The sequence below is a fragment of the Anomalospiza imberbis genome, chromosome 5 (genome assembly GCF_031753505.1).
Source record: "Anomalospiza imberbis isolate Cuckoo-Finch-1a 21T00152 chromosome 5, ASM3175350v1, whole genome shotgun sequence".
Lineage (NCBI taxonomy): Eukaryota > Metazoa > Chordata > Aves > Passeriformes > Viduidae > Anomalospiza > Anomalospiza imberbis.
Window position 1 is genome coordinate 69,953,867 of NC_089685.1, and position 12,962 is coordinate 69,966,828.

A 12,962-nucleotide genomic window follows, 5' to 3' on the forward strand; every position below is an offset into this window, starting at 1 on the left:
ACACAAAGTGGAATTTACAGTGCTTCATCAACTTAGTTGAAGACCCAGGAAGTGAAAAAAGGGGGGAAAACAAATAAACAAGTTTCCCCTAAAAGAAAAAAAAATAGTCACCTGATGGTATATACTGATGAGAACAGAGATTCCCAGCCAGTGCTTAGATATCATCACATCTGAGACTGAAATGGAGACATTCCTGGAGACCTGTAACAGCTTCGATGGTGTCTGGGGTTTTTATTTTCTTAAAATGAAAAAAATACTAAAAGGAAACTCTGTGAAAATAAAAATTAACAGATAGAGATCCAGGCTACAAAGCAGCAGTATTTTCAGAAAATAGGGAAGTATCATTACCAAAGAAAAAGAAAAAAACCAACAAAACCCAAGCATCTGAACCCACTTCCTCCCAAAAACAGAAAAAAAACCAACCAACCAAAAAAAAACCAAAAAACCAACCAATAAACACAAAGCAAACTAACCAAAACAACAACCAACAACCAAACTGAAAAAACCTCAACAAACTCTGTCTTAAAGGGTGGAAGAACTCATCCTCATTTATCCACCAGAATGGAATGTACTGTCAGAGGGAAATCTGCCTTTCAAGATTAAAAAAAAAAAAAAAAAAAACAAAAAAAAACCCCAAAAAACAAAACCCCAAAACAAAATCAAAATAATAAAAAAAATCCCATGAAAGAACCAACTATGAGTTCAATGCCAACATCACCAGAGTCATGTTCAGCCCACTTTAAAATAAGAAAGACTATTTAAAATTTTAGAGAGCAAGTTCTTTGTAGGTTGAAATACTGAACAGGATGGAGAAATATGGTAAAATAGTCCTGTGCAGCCTCTTTTGCTTTTTTCTGAGCTGTCAGTAGCACATCTTCATTAAATATTCACGATTTCTATCTCAGTCTGGTAACATTCTGAATTTTTGTGTACACAGGAGATAGAGAAGGAGCACTTTTCTTCCAAAGCCATTAAAATCCATTTGGGATACAAAAATAGTTCTTACATCACAGAATATCATGAAATATTTCTGAGTTTCCTTATTATGCCAGACTGCAGTAGCACAAAGGGAAAATGAGATTTTGCTGCATCCTACATTTGTGGTACAATTACTACTTGCATACACATTTCTGCTCTGGGACTGTGACTGCAAAGGAATATTCTAAGTTAAGGTAAATCATCTGAAGATATAAAGTCAAATACTCTCTTTCAGACAAACCTTTAGATAATTGTAGCTGATCAAACCCACCTGTTGGTCCTGCACTCTCCATGAAGGAAAGGTTTCTAAGCACAGTATTTGGAGCATGCATGCCCAACAGACTTTTTAATCAGTCTGCTTATGAATCTTAATTTATTAATAAAAGTAAAGGGATTTACATCCAGTGTCTAATTTTTTCCCACTCAAATTAAGAGTTATGATTCTGAAAGTGTTTGACACAGAAGTAAATAATATATGATCTGTTTACTTATAGTATCAGCTGTTATCATTCACTCATCATGAACAATTAAAATATATTCCCACTTAAGTAGAAGATCATAACTTTACTTTTCACTTTTGATAACTGACAAAAATACATACATACAAATTCACATTAGCGTAATAATAAAAATGATCACACACAGTTACATAAAAATAACTGTACAGCACTTTCAACTTTGACACTACCTATTTTTAGAATCAGTTTTCAGAATGAAAGAATGGGTAGAAGTAGGGGAAAAAGATATTGCTCCAGGGTATTTGAAATAAAACAAGCTGTTCAGTTACACTGTTGCCCTTTTGTCTCTTAATATTTTATATGAAACAGATATTTTTTCACGTTCATTCCAGCATACAAAAAAACTTAGGCCATTCCATATTGAACATATTCTCTCAATATTTAGTTCTCTGCCTTGCAAATACAGCACTTCAGTGCACGGGCAGGCTGACTGAACTGTACGCTTGAGTGATTAAAATAAAAATATTTACATACCTGCAGATGGATAGACAGATGTATGTATAAACACAGACATACAGATATGTGTGTATATACATTTGTATTGAGAGATTATGGATGGAAACTCATTCCAGCCACAATCTCGGTAAGAGTAAACCATTTCCCTCATTGGAAATGGAGCAGCAAGGACTGCAAGACTTCCACAAAACAAAACAAAACAAACCACACTGATGGTTTGCATCATCCATATTTTTGATTTTAAACCCAGGGGTTTTTTAGGAGGAATGAGGTAATGTATGACTTGTGATCAGGTTTGGTTATGCCATATCTTTCACATTATTTAGGCTTCTGTTCACAACTGGTGCTATTTGACTTCATGATTAGTGTAACTTTCATCAAAGTTTCTGAGTGTATGAGGATAATAATAGATTTAGAATTTTATTGCTGCTTCAAGAAGACAAAGACACTGGATTGCTGTTTTCTTCTAAATTAGAACAGAATTCTCATGCTAATCTATCAAACTCCATTTCAGTTTCTGTGCATTTTAATTTCACTAGTTCCTTCAATGTTTTCTATAAGGGGAAATCCAAGTTCAGTACTCACTATGAAAATTTAATTTCTGGGAAGTCCTCAAAGACCTTTAACTAAACTCCTTTCCTCTGCCCACCATTCATACCAGCTCCATATGTCACCAGGGGATCTTCCTGCAAACAACCAGATTCTGAAAGAGTTTCCATTAATATTTAAACTTATGATCTAGAAGGGAGGGGACTCTTAATTGCAGAAATCTTGTACAATTCTGGTGTTTGTGATTATTCCCAGAGAGTGAGCAAATGTTCAAATTAAAAGCAAGTAAGCACAGAATAATCACCAGCACTAGAAAAGTACAAGAGTTATTTTTGGTGTGTTTTAGAAAGATAAAATACCTACAATTGTACAATTACAATTATATTGTAGCTAGAAACCAATGCTAAAATCAAGACTCCATCAGTGTTCTCTGACCTACTTCATTAAATTAAATTTTCTCTCTTCTAGACAGGTATGTACAGAATAAGAAAATACTTCATTAATATGAGAATTAAGCATTTACAGAATAAGAAGATGTACAGAATAAGAAAATATTTCATTAATATGTGAATTAAGCACCCGTAAAGTTGATTTTTCTGGACAGAGTCAAAATCATTAGTGTCCTTAAACTGACACATATGCTTGAAGTGTTACATATTATTAGGAGCTTACAACAAATATTTGGAAGCATGGGGGAAAAAAACTCAACAAAAGAACCGAACAAAGAGAAAGAGGAACTATGAACCAAATTTGCATAGTTTGTGAAATACTAATGATACTTCCTGTTTTTAGAACATTATTTCTTAATTATTTCTTCTGTACTCTCAAAAGGGTACAGATTGGTCAGTTAGGAGTCAAAGACTATTTGAAGCTGACACATGCAATATAACTTATTGACAACCACTTAGAAATAAGTGGTTTAGAAATAAGTAAATTTACTTATTTACTTATTTACTTAGAAATAAATAAAGTAGAACATAAATACTCAATGGAATAAGTAGCATAAGAAGAAACAATTTTTTGACCTGTATATAATGTAATCTTAAACCACTGGAGTCTGTATAAACTCCCAGCATTTTGGAAATATATCTAAATTTCATCAAGACTTATTTTAGAGAATCAGAATGTTTTAGATTGGAAAAGTCCCTTAAGATCATCCAGTCAACTACAAACCTTAAACCACCAAATCCAGCATTCAACCATGCCTCTAAGCACTGTGCTTACACATATAGAATTATATATCTTTTATATATAAAAGATACAACAAGGATCATCTCCTAAAAATAGCTTCTCATTTCTATTTCTTCTAACTGTTATACCTCAAATTCTAGTCCACACTTGCAAAATAGCATTTGTTGAGAAGTTTCAGAAGCTTTCCAAACTTCCAGAGTTCAGGCATCTCCGAGGAGGATGATGATTTGGAAAAGTTTTTCTGAATTTCACTATGGTTTCTCAATTAAGCAATTGATAGTCTTAACGAAGCCAGTAAAAGTCTCATTCATCTGCCCCATGGCCCGTTTATTTCATCTTGCTCCCGGTAAGCAGCACAGAATTATTAAAACATGTGTTTTCCATGGTGAACAGAGCTATCCCATAATTACTATTACACCAACAATACAAAATATGGCAGTCAAAGGCCAAATTCACTGCAGGATGTGAATCTTGGACTGCTACTTAAATTTTCAGCCCTTGTCTAAAAAAGCTTTAATTTTACTTTCCCTTGGATAGTTATGACATGGGCTGCAACCCGTTTTGAGAAATAAAGTTAATTTCTAACCTCTTTACAATTTGCCCACCATCTCACAACTGAAAAACTCATTATTCATTATTATACTCATTGTTTTCAAGGACAGTCGCTTTTAACAGATGTATAAACAGTTACTCTAATCTTATTTACTGGCAACAGAGATAAATAGCACAAATTTTGAGTTTCAACATTGTATTTGTTGTGCTTAGCCTCTTGCCAGGCAAGCATATTATTAGAGAACTGGGCATAATCTATCTAAAATGAGATGATATGTTTTAGCCATTAATATATTTGTATTATTTATTATACTTTTCCTCATATTAGTGGGTAAAAGAGTTTTAAAATTCAGATTATTTTGGAGCAACTCAGGAAATTACATCATCTCCATGGAAATATTAATTCCAGGTTTCCATCATTCCTCTGCTTATATGGGGGAAGGGGGGAGGGAGACGAAGTTGTCAATGAGACAATTAACACAAAATGAGACTTAGTTGAAATCTAATCTTCACCAGAAAGACCATTCTTCTTGCTGATTAAACAATCAACTCTGGTGCTAAGAAAATAGCACAAATTTTACACAACTATCAAAAGAGAATGAAGACTAAGCTAATTATTATAACTCAACGATAAATTGCTGAGAAGTTTCCAATCATTTAGGAGCAGCTCTTACTCACACTTTGGGGTTAGCATGTCCCAGCTGTAATTTACCACTGAAATGATACACAGATGTCAGTAATTCCAGGATTAGGCACAGTCCCTGCAGGAGAACAAGAGGGAATACCATTTATTATTTCACTTCATAACTATAGCTCAAAATGTTTAAGAAAAATACATACATATACACTGGCAGTTATAGCTCCTTTAAATTAGGCATAGCCCCTGTGGTTGAACTACCCCAGGAAACCTAGTAATTGCTTGCCTTACATGACTATTATCATCTTGTGGCTGATTAGTGCAACAAAATTATAACAGCAATCAAGGAAACTCAGCAACTGGGGTGGTGAACGTGGTGCGTGGCTCTTCTGCAACCTCCTAAAGCCTCCACTGTTTGTCAAAAAAAATGTGATGTTTTTGATAACGCAGCTTCCTTGGTAAGAAAGTACAAGCATGATGGCATCCTCCAAGTGAGCAGATAAAAGGGAATCAGGGATAGGGAAGGATGGGAAATGGGACTATGATACCATTTTGATTTCAAAATCTGCATGGAATGAGCAATCATATACATGTCCTTCCCCCAGAGGACAAGGAAAATTACGTAAGTAATGAGACTATTGGATTAGGAAATGGACTAGAATACCAGAACTCTTTTGGGAATGTGTTCCAATCAACAAAATGATAGATAACCTAAGAAACGACAGCGGAAGGCAGCAACATTATTATGTTATTAAACTCCTTTCAGCAAATATATCTAAACACAGAAGAGCCATTAGGCTCCTGCTCTTGTGCAGCCAAAGAATTAGGGTCAATTCTTCATTTAGCTTCATGCAGGAATACAAAGTTACTGTAGGGAAATTACACCTCAAATATATATGAGTGTGTGCATACACATGAATACCTTACTTTATGAAAACCCTTGTTGGATAACTGAGTGTACCAAAGGTGAGTTATATGACGTGAAAAATGAATGAGAAAGCAGGGAGCATCATGGGTTTTGTTTTCAAACACATTTGTTTTATGAATTAAATTCCCAGCTTGCTGAGAAGTCACAGCCATGGCTTTTCCTGGCTTCCCTTTAAAATAATCTTACGGCTATATGTTCCTTTTACTTTTCATGTAGCTATAAAATACTTTTTCCAACCTGTGAGACAAATTCCAGCTCACAGGTGTCCCAAAACAGATCCCACCACTGCTAGCTGTGAAAGCCATAATTAAACCTGGGCCACAGGTGAGCTTCCCAGAACAGGATCTAAGACTAGAAGTAGTTTTCACAATGTCTGGAAGGAAAATATGTGTGAAAAGTTTCATCATTTCATCTGTTAGCAGCATGGGTTGGATACATCACTGCTGTATAATATTTTGGTTTTTTTTTTTTTAATAGAAATAAATATGTTTGAGCTGCCAATGATGCAAGGAGAAGGCTGTGAGGCAAAACGGGGGAACAGCTCTCCTAAAAGGAAACAGTGTCAAAGGCACAAGGAAGAAGGAGATAGAGACAGGGATGTGCAGCACAGGGAAGAGAATCTGCAGAAGAGCATCAGGCAGCAGCAGGCTCTGGGGGGGGATGAAACCACAGGAAAATTGAGACTTGCTGCTAGAAATCTCCCCTGAGAACTTTAAGAATAGGCAATTGTCATTGGGAGATGTTATTTCTCTTATAATTTCCTTCTAGAAACAGTATCCAAATCCACATGTGCAGACAAAGACATGCTTTTTCTTGGCTTTTTGTCCAGACATAGTATATTTTGGGTATTTGCACCAGAGCTTGCCAAACAGACATAATTTTCAAATTCGGGAGTTTTATTTCAAGCGTAACTTTGTTATATTCAAAATTTGTTTTAACCAATTTGAAACTGAAACCCCCACTAGCAACATTTTTCACAGCAACCTTTGTTCCTTGGGCTCCAGGAGGAGCAGACAAAAGGCTGATTTCCCCAAGAAGAAGTTGACATATGGCACTGGTGCCAATTGCCGAGCAGACTGCACCTGTCTCCGATACCCACCGAGCTTTGGCCACCCTCAAAGCAAACAGGCAACGGGGCTGATTTGATGGAGCAGCTCCCATGCCTGTAAAACCTCACCAGATTTCAATTCATCTCAGCACCAATCCCCCTCCTCTCCCCTCCCCAGCCCAGCAAGCAAATCCCCACGTTTCTGCTTTCTGCGATGAATCCAGCACAGATACTCACAGGTACCTAATTCCTGGAGTGACATGGCTGGGATGGTGCTTGGTCTCTCCCTCTCTCATTATTCAGCAGGAAGATCTGGATTTTTCTGTAGTTTTGGTAATAATGGCTTGGCCCTGGGGAAGGCAGCTGCTCCAGTCCATCCCCTGGCTGGTGTTGGCACACGCTGTGCCAGGGTCATGGTGCAAAGTGAAGTGGCCTCATTAGCATCTCTTGACTGAAAAAGGATAAAACTTAAAATGAATCCATCTGTTTTCCGTGCTGCTTTGTTTATACTTTCTAATGCTGGGTTTTGGCAGGCCCAGGCACTATTTATTCATCACTGTTGTCACTTACCCATTCATCTAGCCACAGAATTTTGAATAGGAGTGTTCGCTTACTCAGGCAAATTTTTCTCTGGGTATTTGTTTGTCTTTTTGGATACAAGTGCCAAATATTTATTTGAAAGTGAAATCCTGAATAGCAGTCATGTGAAAGCAAAGAGACTGGGAGGAAAAGGGAATAAAGGTATGTTTGATAGCACTCAAACTGTAGTTCCTGTCAACAGATCCCACTTTTATTCCGTATAATGAGCTTTCCTCACTGTACAAGGAACCTCTGCCTTATGCTGAGAAAAAGCAAAGCATCCTTGCACCTGTTTGAAATGTTCATGTTTGACAGTGGTTTTTATTCTTAGAAATAAGAATCATAACCAACCATGACCAATAAGATCAATAAGAACCATAACCATAACCATGGAAAGGTCTGGGTTGAAAGGGTTCATCGAGTTCCAGTCCCCTGCCGTGGCCAGGGCCACCATCCACCAGACCAGGTTGCTCAGAACGCCATCCATCCTGGCCTTGGACACCTCCAGGGAGGGAATATGCAAATCTGCCCTATGGATTGAAGAAAGGAATCCCTTTAAGACCAAAAACATGGAAGGAGAGAACTGCAAGGTTAATGGACGCTCATTAAAGAGTGGGGAGCACCTGCTGAAAAAAAGATTGCCAGATGTTACAGAGAAATGATTGTACCCCTTCGGTGCCTCAGTAACTTCTCAGTTAGGGGAGACAGCTCCAGCTATGACCATCACAATCAGTGAAAATATGGCTTCACTGTCTGGTTAAAAGGGTCTAAACAGATACTGGGATTGCTGAAATGATAGTTTTTAATAACTGTAGCCCAAATCTTCACCAGAGCTGTAGTCCATGGTTCCTTCATTTCCTCAAACCATTGACTTCCCTTAAAACTGAATCTCTGCTCACTGCAGTAAGTTTAGTTAGGCAAGAATCACTCAGAGAGGAATATGATTAGTAATAATTTATATAATGCTCAGCAGAAGAAATATTATATGTATGACTGTTTATGTCATTGTGGGATGGGAGATCTGGGTTGACCAGAAAGAGCACTCGCTATTTTTAAATAAGTTTTAATTTATGTAACCTTGACTCAAATCAGAGATGATTTCAATGCATTTGTAAAACTACTTAGCACTGATGAAGTTGCACAGATACAGAAACGGAGTTGTTTATTCTGCCTTACTAAACAGTTGTGGCTAGACCTTCTAGTACCTAATCAAGACATAATGAATGCATTCATGTTTGCAAAATCACAAGAAGTGGAAGTTACTGCACAAAAGAAGTACTGTGAATAGAAATCAAGTTTAAAGTAACAGGATGAGGGTTATAGCAACTTAATTAAAAAAAAAAATAGCATAGTGATAATTTTTCACTTGCAGAAGGATGCAGATAGTTATTATGTGAAAAAGGGGAAAAATTATTTCTGTGCCTTGGGTGCTGACATTTGTCTCTGACACAGATGGAGGGAAACCTCACCTTTAAAATTATATCTGTAGATAACCTTGTACAGGAGCACTGGCCCCTCCTTCCTGCCAATAGAAGCATCATTTTGTCTGTACACAAACAAAACTGGAAGGTCACTGGTTCAGACAGACAGGCCAAGCAGGCCCTGCTTGCCTATATACACCTATTTATTTTGAAGGAAAGGAGTAGTGCCCTGCAGTTATACTACGTTTCTGCATCCTGATATGCCCTCACCTCTACTCTCCCACATACCTTTCGCACTGTCAGATCACGTTTCAGCGTAGCTCCTAAAAAAATAAAATCACAGACATGTCTGTTTAAGCCAATTTTCAAATGGGCCAGGATAAAACGTTTGAGGAGTTGTGTCAGAAAAGCAGTCTTCAGACCATGCTGGGTTTCTACCTCTGCTTCAAGCCTCAGGATGCCCTGCTGACCCTCCATGTGCACTGTAAGAAGCCAAACTCAAAGCTCTAGGTTGTCCTCTGAAGCAGGGCTCTTTTCTAGGTCTAGCCAGGAATGTTTTACCTGGGCCGTGTACTTTGAGAGGACACAGCCCAACAACTGCCACACCCTACCTTATGGAATGTAAATAATCAGTCCACACATGATATACTTGCAGATCCATTGCTTCTGGACAAGGGTCCCTGGAAGTACTGCCCTCAAAGTGCCACGTGAACCCCCAAAAGTCATTTATCTATCCACCCTTTATGAAAATAATTTGTAAACAAAATTCTCCATCCTGTTGTCTTTTGCACCCTTTGCCAACACTGAAATGATCTCATCCTTAAAGACACAAAAACTTTGCAGGTTGTGCAGTTACTCCAAGTACAAATTTGGGAATTTTAATCTCTGTGACCTGCTCCAGCATCACTGATCTCCATTTTTCCCATCTGATCTGATCCCTAGCCTAAGCACCAGTGACATTTTCCTTTTTCACACGAGCTCAGCCAGTTCTAGCTGCTCTACAGATTATTTTCTTGACGGGTGTGTTGTGACCCCGTTTGATGTGGTGCTGCAGTTTTATCTGCTGAGATAAATCTTCCTCGGTGAACTCATGTGGGGAGTACGACTTTGAACTGATTGTGTGTGCAAAGTAAGCGTGATACAATGCACATAATCCAAAGGTACTTAACGTGCCTTAAAGTAAGCTGCCCTACTTTTGGTAGAATTGTCCTACTTTTCAGTAAGCAATTTTGCTTTTCTCCTCTGTAAAAAAACTGGCTAAATATCCTACTTTTTGCCATTACACTTTCCTTGGGGAAAAATAAGGAAGATAAAGCATACAGGGAATGTGCGAAACATTTTTCCAGGTTTCTCCTGTATCCTTTTTTTTTTTTTTTTTTTTGTTCTATCAGCATTCATCTCAGCACTAGAAAACACAGCATCAAGAGCAGGCCTTGCTTCAGGCATGCCTTGTATTTAAACAAACTGATCAAAGCACTTTATAGGAATTTATTAAGCCAAATGACCTTCAGTAGAAGTATTGAAATTGTCTTGTCACTGCAGCAAGAAAGGTTAAAGGATTTTCTTGTGGTCCTGCTGGTCAGTCAGAAACAAGAAGCACTGATCAAAATTATTATGCTGTTCCCTTTCTTTTACTGCCTCTATTTCTTTTGGGGTTTTGGTGCTATGAGAGCTAATGACACAGTGCAATGCATACTATGATCTCTGTTGGGGTTTTGTATTTAAATTTTAAGGGGAGATTTGTAACTAATACAGAAAAAAAATCCGGCCATACATCGGAAAAAATTATTTGCTAATAGCAGTTAACCAAATCGTTGAACCACCAAAAATGCCTTTCTCGTCCAAAGTATGCACATATCTATAGCAAATTATATAAATTACTCAAATTACTAGTAGTTGTGTTGAAAACATGGTGTTGACAAAGTCAGCCTGACCACAGGACAAGGGCTGAACATTTCTCTAACTTCTCCCCGCACTCCACGTCTATTCCTTTAATTCTAGATTCCTAAAGCTTAGCTTTGGTTCCAAAAACAACCTTATTTTTAAACACACCCTTGAAGTAGATTTTAATGTCTTTCAACCATGGTTTTTCTTTCAAAATGGCCCTAAATGACCCTCCAGCTGGGCAAGACAGGCCTTTTGCCATTCCTTCCAGCTGAACACATCCACTTTCCTCCCTCACACTGCCTCACCTCATGGTCCTCCCTCGGGTTTTTCTTCCACTTCTGCCCAGGAGAACGTTCAGCTCTTGCTTTTCAGCTGTGGATCATGTCTGAGCTGCACCTTCTGTGCAGGCAAAGTCTTTGTGTTGAATCTGATAGGATGTGTGTGCAAAATCAACACAAAATTTTTGCCCAGCGAGTGTTTTTCCTGAAATTGCTTGAAATGCGACCTGCTGAATTGAAAGGATTTGAATGAACCTAAAAGCCAATCTTCTCTTTTGTGGTTGTGGTGTGAAAGAAACTTCCTTGTCTCTTCTCATCTCTATCTGGACCATCAATTTGCATCATTGCTCTTCCAGTCTGAATTATAAGAGTGGTCTCTTGGCTGACTGTTATGGAGAAGAGGAGAACATATCTGTCAAGACACACACTGATATAGGAAACTCTAAAGGCACATATTTGAGTGTGAAAAACTAAGATCTTAATCACCCCTTACTGAAACAATGACCTCTCGGCCCACAAAATTTAAACTAGTGCCTCTTCACATGACAAACATTGCTCCAAAAGGGGAAGAAGGTACTCTGGTGTATTATAGCATGATGCAGATAAACAAAATGAACAATGTTTGCCAAATTCTGAACCTAACCTCTGCCAAAACCACGCTGCCGTGCTCATCATTGTCTCCAGTGCATATAGTGGATTTATGATGACAAAGGAAGATATTGAAATGTTCAATAAACAAAGCAACAAAAACTCATGAGAGTTTGGAAAAATCCAGCTGGGAGGATGTCCCCTTTGCAATTTCTTTGCCTATAAATTTGCCAAGTGTCAAACTTAAATCTTCCCCCCAGATTTACTAATTTGATTCTAATGCCTGAGAAAGGTGCCAGCTTAATACGTATTGTTGTTAAAGACAGTTCATTTGTAAGAAATGAACAATACCCAGGGACAGAGATTTCCTGTCCTAGATCAGCACTGTATTACAACTGTGGCTAAGAAGGATCCCTTTAAGAGACAAATGTCTGAATTCTTTTCAATGCTGTTCTGGCAGAGGCTTTAATTAAGAACTTTAGTTAGTCTATTTTCTCATTGCCTTCTTTGTAGGAAATTCTGCTTATTACAGAATTGTTGACACCTGGACATATTTACAACAAAAGCTTAGCAAACCTCTTTCACAAAGATCCAGAGACCTCGTGGGAAAACTAAAAGTCCAGCTCCAAAAGAACTGGGCTGGATGTGAACCACCAATCTGTATCATTCAATCAGAGAATCATAAGAATCATTTGGGTTGGAAAAGACCTCCAGGATCATCGAGTTCACCATAAAACCTTGTTCCCAGGTGCCACACCTATATATATCTTTTGCAAAATTTTAGGTTCCACCACTTCCACACTCTTCACTACTTTGCATCATATCCCCAATTCCCTTAGCCAACTTTCTGACAAGATTTCTAAGCACTGTGACTGAAGAATTTACTGCTTTGGGACCTCTGTCCCACATATATATATACACATATATAAAATTCATTATGTCAAGAACCTACAAACTCCGATGAGCTCCATTTATCTATCCTTGATAACTACTAAATTTTGCACACTCACTGGAAGACTAGATTATCCTTTTGCCCTTTGTTTTGCTTTCCAGCAAATTGACCTAGTAGTGCCCTCCATTCACAGGCAAGAACTCCTGCAGTCAGGAATGGGGGAGCCTGGGGCCAGGTTTTTCATTCATGCCTACAGGCAGGCCTTTGTTCACCAAGCTGAATCCCTCTAATCCAACCCAAGACGCTTCAGCACGAGTTCAGCCTCATGTTTCACAGACCCACCTCAGCCAGAATTAATTGTGCCTACAAAATGACAGTTCGAGCTTGCCAATAGCTTTCAATCCTACTAGACTTTTTTTTTTTTTTAATTTCCCCCTTGTTTTATCAGTAATCTGAGAAA